This window comes from Schistocerca serialis, chromosome 4 (assembly GCF_023864345.2).
Source record: "Schistocerca serialis cubense isolate TAMUIC-IGC-003099 chromosome 4, iqSchSeri2.2, whole genome shotgun sequence".
Taxonomy (NCBI): Eukaryota; Metazoa; Arthropoda; class Insecta; order Orthoptera; family Acrididae; genus Schistocerca; species Schistocerca serialis.
In genome coordinates, this window is record NC_064641.1 from 365,800,576 (window position 1) to 365,815,002 (window position 14,427).

At 42.0% G+C, this 14,427-nt stretch overlaps 8 non-coding genes across 8 annotated transcripts; all 8 read left to right on the plus strand.

Moving 5' to 3' along the window:
- Nucleotides 1–121: 121 nt before the first annotated feature.
- Nucleotides 122–328, plus strand: LOC126476570 (small nucleolar RNA U3). The gene has a single exon (XR_007587064.1). It is a non-coding gene; the product is annotated as a small nucleolar RNA U3 (small nucleolar RNA).
- Nucleotides 329–1,281: 953 nt separating this feature from the next.
- LOC126476655 (U5 spliceosomal RNA) lies at nt 1,282–1,400 on the plus strand. The gene has a single exon (XR_007587136.1). It is a non-coding gene; the product is annotated as a U5 spliceosomal RNA (small nuclear RNA).
- A 2,406-nt stretch (nt 1,401–3,806) lies between these two features.
- Nucleotides 3,807–4,013, plus strand: LOC126476548 (small nucleolar RNA U3). Its single transcript, XR_007587044.1, has one exon. It is a non-coding gene; the product is annotated as a small nucleolar RNA U3 (small nucleolar RNA).
- A 953-nt stretch (nt 4,014–4,966) lies between these two features.
- Nucleotides 4,967–5,085, plus strand: LOC126476656 (U5 spliceosomal RNA). The gene has a single exon (XR_007587137.1). It is a non-coding gene; the product is annotated as a U5 spliceosomal RNA (small nuclear RNA).
- A 2,413-nt stretch (nt 5,086–7,498) lies between these two features.
- Nucleotides 7,499–7,705, plus strand: LOC126476571 (small nucleolar RNA U3). The gene has a single exon (XR_007587065.1). It is a non-coding gene; the product is annotated as a small nucleolar RNA U3 (small nucleolar RNA).
- Nucleotides 7,706–8,637: 932 nt separating this feature from the next.
- Nucleotides 8,638–8,756, plus strand: LOC126476658 (U5 spliceosomal RNA). Its single transcript, XR_007587138.1, has one exon. It is a non-coding gene; the product is annotated as a U5 spliceosomal RNA (small nuclear RNA).
- A 2,406-nt stretch (nt 8,757–11,162) lies between these two features.
- On the plus strand, nt 11,163–11,369 carry LOC126476572 (small nucleolar RNA U3). Its single transcript, XR_007587066.1, has one exon. It is a non-coding gene; the product is annotated as a small nucleolar RNA U3 (small nucleolar RNA).
- A 953-nt stretch (nt 11,370–12,322) lies between these two features.
- Nucleotides 12,323–12,441, plus strand: LOC126476659 (U5 spliceosomal RNA). Its single transcript, XR_007587139.1, has one exon. It is a non-coding gene; the product is annotated as a U5 spliceosomal RNA (small nuclear RNA).
- Nucleotides 12,442–14,427: the final 1,986 nt, after the last annotated feature.

Consider the following 14,427-nt stretch of genomic DNA (forward strand, 5'->3'; position numbering starts at 1 on the left):
AGTAGGTTCTTTGCAGAATGTCCGAGCTTGTAAATCGCGAAATGTGAAGAGTGTGTCGTATTCTCGTAGGGCGTGTTGACGGTCTCGTGGCATAAGTAGCGAGCGGTGATAGCTTGCAAGCAAGATCATACTTCACAGGATCATTTCTGTAGTATGTCTTCAACTCTCTCTAGTTCAAAGCTGGAGTAGACGTAACCACGATGATGAGTGGTAGCACTCTCCCTGAGCGTGAGGCTTGCGATCGAGATTCATCGCATCTTGGTTGTAATCGATGATCGTTCACCACATTCTGAGGGATGTGGGAAGGGAATAGCGCTTTCCGAGTGGTGGTTTTATTTTATAGATCAGAAGCGTAAGTCATACCTTTGGTATCGGGACCCGCGTCGTTGCAGAAATGTCGCTGCAGGTTGTGGAAGGACTTTGATTGCGACATGTCATGAAAGCCTTGTGGAAGTTTCTCGAGTGTCACGGGGACGAGCCATTTGATTTGGCCTGCTCCAAGTGCTAGGCTTGGATGACAACGACGTACTTTTGAGTTACAAGACTGAGTGAGCAACACAAGAAGAGTGCAATTGATGACCATAAAAAGCTGACACACAACACAGTGTTGATAATCACCACTAATGCATGATGTACGAAACATTTAGGAGGAGCACGTTTGGCTAGCAAACATGAATTGAGCGATTTGCAAGGCACTGTTATCTGCAAGAAGGAATGCATGAAATTGGCAAATGAATAAGACTGGTTCAAATACTATCGACAGAAATTTTATTTCTGTTGTCAACTAGTATTAATTAGATGTGTGGGAGTAGGGGGATATTTCCCTTGCACCATACATCTACATACACGTATCGTCTGATGTGGCCTAGTTTTGCGTACAAAGGACTGTCTAGTTGTCAGTTTTTTCAGTGAACGAATGTGGTAGGGAGGAGAGAGATTAGTGTTAGATGCAGAGCAGTGCGCGCAGTTGTGTGTCGGACGTTGTATGCCGGTCGGTGAGTCGCCGACAGGAATTAGGCGTGCTGCCATCTGTCGGCAGGTGAGGTAATGAAGCAGCTTGAATGGTGACAGAAATGATGAAAATAGTTAACTAAAGAGTAATAGCGACGACATTTGGCAGACACGTGTTTCAGCGTTGACAGTTAGTTTGGGGTGTGTGCTTGCATGACACTGGAAGTCTGTTGACGGTAGAGAAGTAGACAAGACGGAAAGAATTTTCCGCGTTCTCGCGGAGAAGTAATAGAGAAGCAGCCATAAGTATTGAAGTGAGGGCGTTGATCGGCACTCTGGTTTCCCTTCAAAACGAATAAATCTTTCGCCTTTTACTAAAGATTTCCGTGGAGGGGAACATTAAATGAGTCTATAAGGTATTTTTCGTAGTGCTCGGCTATTGCTGAGCCATAATCACAAGTGAAAACGTAATGTAAGTAGCAAGAGGTAGATTGTGTTGTGTGAATGAAGGGCGCGGAGTAGCGGATGACGTTGGATCAGGCAGATATTTGTTTTTTTAAAATTTGAAATTGTAATAGGCCGTGTCGTAGTATAATGAAACAAGTACATTTGCCCTGAAATGGCGTACAGTGTGTTAGACGATTGTGTAAAGACAGAGAGGGAGCTACAGGACTACCTGGAAACACTTGGTGAACCCTTTCCGTACCTCAGTTCTAGATGATTTGAGAGTGTTTACTTGCACTGCAGTTGCACAACAGCATATAAACTGATATTTTCAAGTGAATGATGAATGATAGGCTTTGTAAGAAATACTGGTATGTGATTAGTAGATTATGTTTTGAAACCCAAAATTATTTTTACCACAGAAGTTTGTGATTTGTAGGTATGATGTGAGTGAGCTTTGGGCCGAAGATGGTGGTTAGTTGGGCAGGATGAGTATTTAAATGGTTTTCAATAGAGTGGATATTAGTGACACTGGCTTGTTGCCATAATGTGTTTGTTCATAACAGTGTACTCAGTTGTGTAGAAGATTTAGGTGAGAAAGAGACAGTTGTTGAATATGACATAAATAGCTAGAAATGAAGTAAGTAGTAATTTCCTGCTAGGTGTAGTTTGGGTATGGTGTGTCTCAGTGAGAGATAAATCTTGAAATTGAAGGGTTGTTCCTAGCTACAGTCTTGGAAACTATGTATCTGCTGTTGACTCCAATGTTTTCAAGATTACTTGTGTACAAAATTGGGCAGACTTTGCAGTTTCTTCTTCAGTAAATCAGTGGAAGGTGGTGCAGATAATGGTAAAAATGTTCAGTGCCTCCTGTGAGTTGTTGATGCTGCTTGTCTTTTAAGTAAAATTGATAGGGGCTCTTGATTGACCCAGCCATACACAGAGCTGGTGCATACTTGGCTTGAGAAGACTTTGGTCAGTAAATGATGAAATACCAACACAGTGCTCACAACAAAGCTCCTTTCCCTGCATTCTAGTTTCCCTCGGGTATAGAGTGACATGATATTGGCAGAGGATGTGCAGATAATCACTTTGATCAGGCTGTTTGTTTTTTTAATGCTCTTTTACCAGAATCCATGCATAGTGATAACTGTGTTCTCTGGTGGAACACGATGAGAACATTGTGTGAAGTGCACAGAAGTAGCTATTTGAGTATGTATGAAAATGTGAGGTAACCACTGTTACTCCTAAATTTCTGTGGAATTAAGTTTTCTGTATGTGTGTGTGTGTGAGGTTCAAGTTGGTAGTTTATATGTTGCAAGCGAAAAAAGCTTTTTAGTAAACTGAGGCACTAGCATTAGTTTCCTGTTCACTGTGACAAGGAAGCTAGTATAAAAAGCAGTTTGTGGTTTTGCTTGCAAAGAAGTGCTCATGGGATGAAAGCACTGCTTGGGATTATTCTGAGATGATGGGGGGATTGCTAAACATGTAGCATTTTAGTAAGGAGCTTGTCGGAGTAGTTGTATAGTTGTAAAATTATTTGTTATTTTATGAGAAATTTCTGTATTCATAGCACATGGGCCATCATAGTTGAAGCATACAGATTGGCATGGTATGCGTAGGTCTGTAAAATGTCCTGACAGTGATGTTGATAGAGACTTGTTGTATACTTTGATTCTTCATCTGTTTAACAGTAGACATAAGAAATGTATTAGTGGAGCAAGTAGCTGTGAAATTACTGGTGTATGATTGATAGTATGGACGTGGCGCTGAATGGAAGTGTTTGTTCAGCTGTGGGTGTTTTCATAATTGCCATGTGAGGAAAAGCAATACTCGTGATAGGCGAAAAGAGATACAGAGAGAAACACATTTGTTGCGAGTATTGTATATCAGCAGCTCCAAGGGCGGGTATCAAGTAAGACGCAAAGTGAAACGAAAGAGGAAGTATGCATGAAAGAGGCCAAATATCGACAAGAGTTCGCACTGTTAGAGTGAGGTGAATGAGCTAGTGCTGTGCGAAAAATTTCGAAGAGAGAGGCGGTTTTAAAGAAAGCACAAGAGTCCTATGAATGCCCTCTTGTGTGTTTCTCTTTCAGTGGCTATTTGGCATGTCTGCTTGCGCCGTAGAATGCTACTGTATGTGCCCCAGGCCGCCATCTAGCGGCCGGAGGTGCAAGCGGTGTTTACATACAGTCTCGCCTGAGGCAATGGTCTCTCATTTCGGAACGCAAGAAGCACTGGTAGCGCACAAAATAGCTGAGCGAGATCATGGCGGCCAAGTAAGAGTAGAAGTAGGTTCTTTGCAGCATGTCCGAGCTTGTAAATCGCGAAATGTGAAGAGTGTGTCGTATTCTCGTAGGGCGTGTTGACGGTCTCGTGGCATAAGTAGCGAGCGGTGATAGCTTGCAAGCAAGATCATACTTCACAGGATCATTTCTGTAGTATGTCTTGAACTCTCTCTAGTTCAAAGCTGGAGTAGACGTAACCACGATGATGAGTGGTAGCACTCTCCCTGAGCGTGAGGCTTGCGATCGAGATTCATCGCATCTTGGTTGTAATCGATGATCGTTCACCACATTCTGAGGGATGTGGGAAGGGAATAGCGCTTTCCGAGTGGTGGTTTTATTTTATAGATCAGAAGCGTAAGTCATACCTTTGGTATCGGGACCCGCGTCGTTGCAGAAATGTCGCTGCAGGTTGTGGAAGGACTTTGATTGCGACATGTCATGAAAGCCTTGTGGAAGTTTCTCGAGTGTCACGGGGACGAGCCATTTGATTTGGCCTGCTCCAAGTGCTAGGCTTGGATGACAACGACGTACTTTTGAGTTACAAGACTGAGTGAGCAACACAAGAAGAGTGCAATTGATGACCATAAAAAGCTGACACACAACACAGTGTTGATAATCACCACTAATGCATGATGTACGAAACATTTAGGAGGAGCACGTTTGGCTAGCAAACATGAATTGAGCGATTTGCAAGGCACTGTTATCTGCAAGAAGGAATGCATGAAATTGGCAAATGAATAAGACTGGTTCAAATACTATCGACAGAAATTTTATTTCTGTTGTCAACTAGTATTAATTAGATGTGTGGGAGTAGGGGGATATTTCCCTTGCACCATACATCTACATACACGTATCGTCTGATGTGGCCTAGTTTTGCGTACAAAGAACTGTCTAGTTGTCAGTTTTTTCAGTGAACGAATGTGGTAGGGAGGAGAGAGATTAGTGTTAGATGCAGAGCAGTGCGGGCAATTGTGTGTCGGACGTTGTATGTCGGACGGTGAGTCGCCGACAGGAATTAGGCGTGCTGCCATCTGTCGGCAGGTGAGGTAATGAAGCAGCTTGAATGGTGACAGAAATGATGAAAATAGTTAACTAAAGAGTAATAGCGACGACATTTGGCAGACACGTGTTTCAGCGTTGACAGTTAGTTTGGGGTGTGTGCTTGCATGACACTGGAAGTCTGTTGACGGTAGAGAAGTAGACAAGACGGAAAGAATTTTCCGCGTTCTCGCGGAGAAGTAATAGAGAAGCAGCCATAAGTATTGAAGTGAGGGCGTTGATCGGCACTCTGGTTTCCCTTCAAAACGAATAAATCTTTCGCCTTTTACTAAAGATTTCCGTGGAGGGGAACATTAAATGAGTCTATAAGGTATTTTTCGTAGTGCTCGGCTATTGCTGAGCCATAATCACAAGTGAAAACGTAATGTAAGTAGCAAGAGGTAGATTGTGTTGTGTGAATGAAGGGCGCGGAGTAGCGGATGACGTTGGATCAGGCAGATATTTGTTTTTTTAAAATTTGAAATTGTAATAGGCCGTGTCGTAGTATAATGAAACAAGTACATTTGCCCTGAAATGGCGTACAGTGTGTTAGACGATTGTGTAAAGACAGAGAGGGAGCTACAGGACTACCTGGAAACACTTGGTGAACCCTTTCCGTACCTCAGTTCTAGATGATTTGAGAGTGTTTACTTGCACTGCGGTTGCACAACAGCATATAAACTGATATTTTCAAGTGAATGATGAATGATAGGCTTTGTAAGAAATACTGGTATGTGATTAGTAGATTATGTTTTGAAACCCAAAATTATTTTTACCACAGAAGTTTGTGATTTGTAGGTATGATGTGAGTGAGCTTTGGGCCGAAGATGGTGGTTAGTTGGGCAGGATGAGTATTTAAATGGTTTTCAATAGAGTGGATATTAGTGACACTGGCTTGTTGCCATAATGTGTTTGTTCATAACAGTGTACTCAGTTGTGTAGAAGATTTAGGTGAGAAAGAGACAGTTGTTGAATATGACATAAATAGCTAGAAATGAAGTAAGTAGTAATTTCCTGCTAGGTGTAGTTTGGGTATGGTGTGTCTCAGTGAGAGATAAATCTTGAAATTGAAGGGTTGTTCCTAGCTACAGTCTTGGAAACTATGTATCTGCTGTTGACTCCAATGTTTTCAAGATTACTTGTGTACAAAATTGGGCAGACTTTGCAGTTTCTTCTTCAGTAAATCAGTGGAAGGTGGTGCAGATAATGGTAAAAATGTTCAGTGCCTCCTGTGAGTTGTTGATGCTGCTTGTCTTTTAAGTAAAATTGATAGGGGCTCTTGATTGACCCAGCCATACACAGAGCTGGTGCATACTTGGCTTGAGAAGACTTTGGTCAGTAAATGATGAAATACCAACACAGTGCTCACAACAAAGCTCTTTCCCTGCATTCTAGTTTCCCTCGGGTATAGAGTGACATGATATTGGCAGAGGATGTGCAGATAATCACTTTGATCAGGCTGTTTGTTTTTTTAATGCTCTTTTACCAGAATCCATGCATAGTGATAACTGTGTTCTCTGGTGGAACACGATGAGAACATTGTGTGAAGTGCACAGAAGTAGCTATTTGAGTATGTATGAAAATGTGAGGTAACCACTGTTACTCCTAAATTTCTGTGGAATTAAGTTTTCTGTATGTGTGTGTGTGTGTGTGTGTGAGGTTCAAGTTGGTAGTTTATATGTTGCAAGCGAAAAAAGCTTTTTAGTAAACTGAGGCACTAGCATTAGTCTCCTGTTCACTGTGACAAGGAAGCTAGTATAAAAAGCAGTTTGTGGTTTTGCTTGCAAAGAAGTGCTCATGGGATGAAAGCACTGCTTGGGATTATTCTGAGATGATGGGGGGATTGCTAAACATGTAGCATTTTAGTAAGGAGCTTGTCGGAGTAGTTGTATAGTTGTAAAATTATTTGTTATTTTATGAGAAATTTCTGTATTCATAGCACATGGGCCATCATAGTTGAAGCATACAGATTGGCATGGTATGCGTAGGTCTGTAAAATGTCCTGACAGTGATGTTGATAGAGACTTGTTGTATACTTTGGTTCTTCATCTGTTTAACAGTAGACATAAGAAATGTATTAGTGGAGCAAGTAGCTGTGAAATTACTGGTGTATGATTGATAGTATGGACGTGGCGCTGAATGGAAGTGTTTGTTCAGCTGTGGGTGTTTTCATAATTGCCATGTGAGGAAAAGCAATACTCGTGATAGGCGAAAAGAGATACAGAGAGAAACACATTTGTTGCGAGTATTGTATATCAGCAGCTCCAAGGGCGGGTATCAAGTAAGACGCAAAGTGAAACGAAAGAGGAAGTATGCATGAAAGAGGCCAAATATCGACAAGAGTTCGCACTGTTAGAGTGAGGTGAATGAGCTAGTGCTGTGCGAAAAATTTCGAAGAGAGAGGCGGTTTTAAAGAAAGCACAAGAGTCCTATGAATGCCCTCTTGTGTGTTTCTCTTTCAGTGGCTATTTGGCATGTCTGCTTGCGCCGTAGAATGCTACTGTATGTGCCCCAGGCCGCCATCTAGCGGCCGGAGGTGCAAGCGGTGTTTACATACAGTCTCGCCTGAGGCAATGGTCTCTCATTTCGGAACGCAAGAAGCACTGGTAGCGCACAAAATAGCTGAGCGAGATCATGGCGGCCAAGTAAGAGTAGAAGTAGGTTCTTTGCAGAATGTCCGAGCTTGTAAATCGCGAAATGTGAAGAGTGTGTCGTATTCTCGTAGGGCGTGTTGACGGTCTCGTGGCATAAGTAGCGAGCGGTGATAGCTTGCAAGCAAGATCATACTTCACAGGATCATTTCTGTAGTATGTCTTCAACTCTCTCTAGTTCAAAGCTGGAGTAGACGTAACCACGATGATGAGTGGTAGCACTCTCCCTGAGCGTGAGGCTTGCGATCGAGATTCATCGCATCTTGGTTGTAATCGATGATCGTTCACCACATTCTGAGGGATGTGGGAAGGGAATAGCGCTTTCCGAGTGGTGGTTTTATTTTATAGATCAGAAGCGTAAGTCATACCTTTGGTATCGGGACCCGCGTCGTTGCAGAAATGTCGCTGCAGGTTGTGGAAGGACTTTGATTGCGACATGTCATGAAAGCCTTGTGGAAGTTTCTCGAGTGTCACGGGGACGAGCCATTTGATTTGGCCTGCTCCAATTGCTAGGCTTGGATGACAACGACGTACTTTTGAGTTACAAGACTGAGTGAGCAACACAAGAAGAGTGCAATTGATGACCATAAAAAGCTGACACACAACACAGTGTTGATAATCACCACTAATGCATGATGTACGAAACATTTAGGAGGAGCACGTTTGGCTAGCAAACATGAATTGAGCGATTTGCAAGGCACTGTTATCTGCAAGAAGGAATGCATGAAATTGGCAAATGAATAAGACTGGTTCAAATACTATCGACAGAAATTTTATTTCTGTTGTCAACTAGTATTAATTAGATGTGTGGGAGTAGGGGGATATTTCCCTTGCACCATACATCTACATACACGTATCGTCTGATGTGGCCTAGTTTTGCGTACAAAGAACTGTCTAGTTGTCAGTTTTTTCAGTGAACGAATGTGGTAGGGAGGAGAGAGATTAGTGTTAGATGCAGAGCAGTGCGGGCAGTTGTGTGTCGGACGTTGTATGTCGGACGGTGAGTCGCCGACAGGAATTAGGCGTGCTGCCATCTGTCAGCAGGTGAGGTAATGAAGCAGCTTGAATGGTGACAGAAATGATGAAAATAGTTAACTAAAGAGTAATAGCGACGACATTTGGCAGACACGTGTTTCAGCGTTGACAGTTAGTTTGGGGTGTGTGCTTGCATGACACTGGAAGTCTGTTGACGGTAGAGAAGTAGACAAGACGGAAAGAATTTTCCGCGTTCTCGCGGAGAAGTATTGAAGTGAGGGCGTTGATCGGCACTCTGGTTTCCCTTCAAAACGAATAAATCTTTCGCCTTTTACTAAAGATTTCCGTGGAGGGGAACATTAAATGAGTCTATAAGGTATTTTTCGTAGTGCTCGGCTATTGCTGAGCCATAATCACAAGTGAAAACGTAATGTAAGTAGCAAGAGGTAGATTGTGTTGTGTGAATGAAGGGCGCGGAGTAGCGGATGACGTTGGATCAGGCAGATATTTGTTTTTTTAAAATTTGAAATTGTAATAGGCCGTGTCGTAGTATAATGAAACAAGTACATTTGCCCTGAAATGGCGTACAGTGTGTTAGACGATTGTGTAAAGACAGAGAGGGAGCTACAGGACTACCTGGAAACACTTGGTGAACCCTTTCCGTACCTCAGTTCTAGATGATTTGAGAGTGTTTACTTGCACTGCGGTTGCACAACAGCATATAAACTGATATTTTCAAGTGAATGATGAATGATAGGCTTTGTAAGAAATACTGGTATGTGATTAGTAGATTATGTTTTGAAACCCAAAATTATTTTTACCACAGAAGTTTGTGATTTGTAGGTATGATGTGAGTGAGCTTTGGGCCGAAGATGGTGGTTAGTTGGGCAGGATGAGTATTTAAATGGTTTTCAATAGAGTGGATATTAGTGACACTGGCTTGTTGCCATAATGTGTTTGTTCATAACAGTGTACTCAGTTGTGTAGAAGATTTAGGTGAGAAAGAGACAGTTGTTGAATATGACATAAATAGCTAGAAATGAAGTAAGTAGTAATTTCCTGCTAGGTGTAGTTTGGGTATGGTGTGTCTCAGTGAGAGATAAATCTTGAAATTGAAGGGTTGTTCCTAGCTACAGTCTTGGAAACTATGTATCTGCTGTTGACTCCAATGTTTTCAAGATTACTTGTGTACAAAATTGGGCAGACTTTGCAGTTTCTTCTTCAGTAAATCAGTGGAAGGTGGTGCAGATAATGGTAAAAATGTTCAGTGCCTCCTGTGAGTTGTTGATGCTGCTTGTCTTTTAAGTAAAATTGATAGGGGCTCTTGATTGACCCAGCCATACACAGAGCTGGTGCATACTTGGCTTGAGAAGACTTTGGTCAGTAAATGATGAAATACCAACACAGTGCTCACAACAAAGCTCCTTTCCCTGCATTCTAGTTTCCCTCGGGTATAGAGTGACATGATATTGGCAGAGGATGTGCAGATAATCACTTTGATCAGGCTGTTTGTTTTTTTAATGCTCTTTTACCAGAATCCATGCATAGTGATAACTGTGTTCTCTGGTGGAACACGATGAGAACATTGTGTGAAGTGCACAGAAGTAGCTATTTGAGTATGTATGAAAATGTGAGGTAACCACTGTTACTCCTAAATTTCTGTGGAATTAAGTTTTCTGTATGTGTGTGTGTGTGAGGTTCAAGTTGGTAGTTTATATGTTGCAAGCGAAAAAAGCTTTTTAGTAAACTGAGGCACTAGCATTAGTCTCCTGTTCACTGTGACAAGGAAGCTAGTATAAAAAGCAGTTTGTGGTTTTGCTTGCAAAGAAGTGCTCATGGGATGAAAGCACTGCTTGGGATTATTCTGAGATGATGGGGGGATTGCTAAACATGTAGCATTTTAGTAAGGAGCTTGTCGGAGTAGTTGTATAGTTGTAAAATTATTTGTTATTTTATGAGAAATTTCTGTATTCATAGCACATGGGCCATCATAGTTGAAGCATACAGATTGGCATGGTATGCGTAGGTCTGTAAAATGTCCTGACAGTGATGTTGATAGAGACTTGTTGTATACTTTGATTCTTCATCTGTTTAACAGTAGACATAAGAAATGTATTAGTGGAGCAAGTAGCTGTGAAATTACTGGTGTATGATTGATAGTATGGACGTGGCGCTGAATGGAAGTGTTTGTTCAGCTGTGGGTGTTTTCATAATTGCCATGTGAGGAAAAGCAATACTCGTGATAGGCGAAAAGAGATACAGAGAGAAACACATTTGTTGCGAGTATTGTATATCAGCAGCTCCAAGGGCGGGTATCAAGTAAGACGCAAAGTGAAACGAAAGAGGAAGTATGCATGAAAGAGGCCAAATATCGACAAGAGTTCGCACTGTTAGAGTGAGGTGAATGAGCTAGTGCTGTGCGAAAAATTTCGAAGAGAGAGGCGGTTTTAAAGAAAGCACAAGAGTCCTATGAATGCCCTCTTGTGTGTTTCTCTTTCAGTGGCTATTTGGCATGTCTGCTTGCGCCGTAGAATGCTACTGTATGTGCCCCAGGCCGCCATCTAGCGGCCGGAGGTGCAAGCGGTGTTTACATACAGTCTCGCCTGAGGCAATGGTCTCTCATTTCGGAACGCAAGAAGCACTGGTAGCGCACAAAATAGCTGAGCGAGATCATGGCGGCCAAGTAAGAGTAGAAGTAGGTTCTTTGCAGAATGTCCGAGCTTGTAAATCGCGAAATGTGAAGAGTGTGTCGTATTCTCGTAGGGCGTGTTGACGGTCTCGTGGCATAAGTAGCGAGCGGTGATAGCTTGCAAGCAAGATCATACTTCACAGGATCATTTCTGTAGTATGTCTTCAACTCTCTCTAGTTCAAAGCTGGAGTAGACGTAACCACGATGATGAGTGGTAGCACTCTCCCTGAGCGTGAGGCTTGCGATCGAGATTCATCGCATCTTGGTTGTAATCGATGATCGTTCACCACATTCTGAGGGATGTGGGAAGGGAATAGCGCTTTCCGAGTGGTGGTTTTATTTTATAGATCAGAAGCGTAAGTCATACCTTTGGTATCGGGACCCGCGTCGTTGCAGAAATGTCGCTGCAGGTTGTGGAAGGACTTTGATTGCGACATGTCATGAAAGCCTTGTGGAAGTTTCTCGAGTGTCACGGGGACGAGCCATTTGATTTGGCCTGCTCCAAGTGCTAGGCTTGGATGACAACGACGTACTTTTGAGTTACAAGACTGAGTGAGCAACACAAGAAGAGTGCAATTGATGACCATAAAAAGCTGACACACAACACAGTGTTGATAATCACCACTAATGCATGATGTACGAAACATTTAGGAGGAGCACGTTTGGCTAGCAAACATGAATTGAGCGATTTGCAAGGCACTGTTATCTGCAAGAAGGAATGCATGAAATTGGCAAATGAATAAGACTGGTTCAAATACTATCGACAGAAATTTTATTTCTGTTGTCAACTAGTATTAATTAGATGTGTGGGAGTAGGGGGATATTTCCCTTGCACCATACATCTACATACACGTATCGTCTGATGTGGCCTAGTTTTGCGTACAAAGGACTGTCTAGTTGTCAGTTTTTTCAGTGAACGAATGTGGTAGGGAGGAGAGAGATTAGTGTTAGATGCAGAGCAGTGCGCGCAGTTGTGTGTCGGACGTTGTATGCCGGTCGGTGAGTCGCCGACAGGAATTAGGCGTGCTGCCATCTGTCGGCAGGTGAGGTAATGAAGCAGCTTGAATGGTGACAGAAATGATGAAAATAGTTAACTAAAGAGTAATAGCGACGACATTTGGCAGACACGTGTTTCAGCGTTGACAGTTAGTTTGGGGTGTGTGCTTGCATGACACTGGAAGTCTGTTGACGGTAGAGAAGTAGACAAGACGGAAAGAATTTTCCGCGTTCTCGCGGAGAAGTAATAGAGAAGCAGCCATAAGTATTGAAGTGAGGGCGTTGATCGGCACTCTGGTTTCCCTTCAAAACGAATAAATCTTTCGCCTTTTACTAAAGATTTCCGTGGAGGGGAACATTAAATGAGTCTATAAGGTATTTTTCGTAGTGCTCGGCTATTGCTGAGCCATAATCACAAGTGAAAACGTAATGTAAGTAGCAAGAGGTAGATTGTGTTGTGTGAATGAAGGGCGCGGAGTAGCGGATGACGTTGGATCAGGCAGATATTTGTTTTTTTAAAATTTGAAATTGTAATAGGCCGTGTCGTAGTATAATGAAACAAGTACATTTGCCCTGAAATGGCGTACAGTGTGTTAGACGATTGTGTAAAGACAGAGAGGGAGCTACAGGACTACCTGGAAACACTTGGTGAACCCTTTCCGTACCTCAGTTCTAGATGATTTGAGAGTGTTTACTTGCACTGCAGTTGCACAACAGCATATAAACTGATATTTTCAAGTGAATGATGAATGATAGGCTTTGTAAGAAATACTGGTATGTGATTAGTAGATTATGTTTTGAAACCCAAAATTATTTTTACCACAGAAGTTTGTGATTTGTAGGTATGATGTGAGTGAGCTTTGGGCCGAAGATGGTGGTTAGTTGGGCAGGATGAGTATTTAAATGGTTTTCAATAGAGTGGATATTAGTGACACTGGCTTGTTGCCATAATGTGTTTGTTCATAACAGTGTACTCAGTTGTGTAGAAGATTTAGGTGAGAAAGAGACAGTTGTTGAATATGACATAAATAGCTAGAAATGAAGTAAGTAGTAATTTCCTGCTAGGTGTAGTTTGGGTATGGTGTGTCTCAGTGAGAGATAAATCTTGAAATTGAAGGGTTGTTCCTAGCTACAGTCTTGGAAACTATGTATCTGCTGTTGACTCCAATGTTTTCAAGATTACTTGTGTACAAAATTGGGCAGACTTTGCAGTTTCTTCTTCAGTAAATCAGTGGAAGGTGGTGCAGATAATGGTAAAAATGTTCAGTGCCTCCTGTGAGTTGTTGATGCTGCTTGTCTTTTAAGTAAAATTGATAGGGGCTCTTGATTGACCCAGCCATACACAGAGCTGGTGCATACTTGGCTTGAGAAGACTTTGGTCAGTAAATGATGAAATACCAACACAGTGCTCACAACAAAGCTCCTTTCCCTGCATTCTAGTTTCCCTCGGGTATAGAGTGACATGATATTGGCAGAGGATGTGCAGATAATCACTTTGATCAGGCTGTTTGTTTTTTTAATGCTCTTTTACCAGAATCCATGCATAGTGATAACTGTGTTCTCTGGTGGAACACGATGAGAACATTGTGTGAAGTGCACAGAAGTAGCTATTTGAGTATGTATGAAAATGTGAGGTAACCACTGTTACTCCTAAATTTCTGTGGAATTAAGTTTTCTGTATGTGTGTGTGTGTGAGGTTCAAGTTGGTAGTTTATATGTTGCAAGCGAAAAAAGCTTTTTAGTAAACTGAGGCACTAGCATTAGTTTCCTGTTCACTGTGACAAGGAAGCTAGTATAAAAAGCAGTTTGTGGTTTTGCTTGCAAAGAAGTGCTCATGGGATGAAAGCACTGCTTGGGATTATTCTGAGATGATGGGGGGATTGCTAAACATGTAGCATTTTAGTAAGGAGCTTGTCGGAGTAGTTGTATAGTTGTAAAATTATTTGTTATTTTATGAGAAATTTCTGTATTCATAGCACATGGGCCATCATAGTTGAAGCATACAGATTGGCATGGTATGCGTAGGTCTGTAAAATGTCCTGACAGTGATGTTGATAGAGACTTGTTGTATACTTTGATTCTTCATCTGTTTAACAGTAGACATAAGAAATGTATTAGTGGAGCAAGTAGCTGTGAAATTACTGGTGTATGATTGATAGTATGGACGTGGCGCTGAATGGAAGTGTTTGTTCAGCTGTGGGTGTTTTCATAATTGCCATGTGAGGAAAAGCAATACTCGTGATAGGCGAAAAGAGATACAGAGAGAAACACATTTGTTGCGAGTATTGTATATCAGCAGCTCCAAGGGCGGGTATCAAGTAAGACGCAAAGTGAAACGAAAGAGGAAGTATGCATGAAAGAGGCCAAATATCGACAAGAGTTCGCACTGTTAGA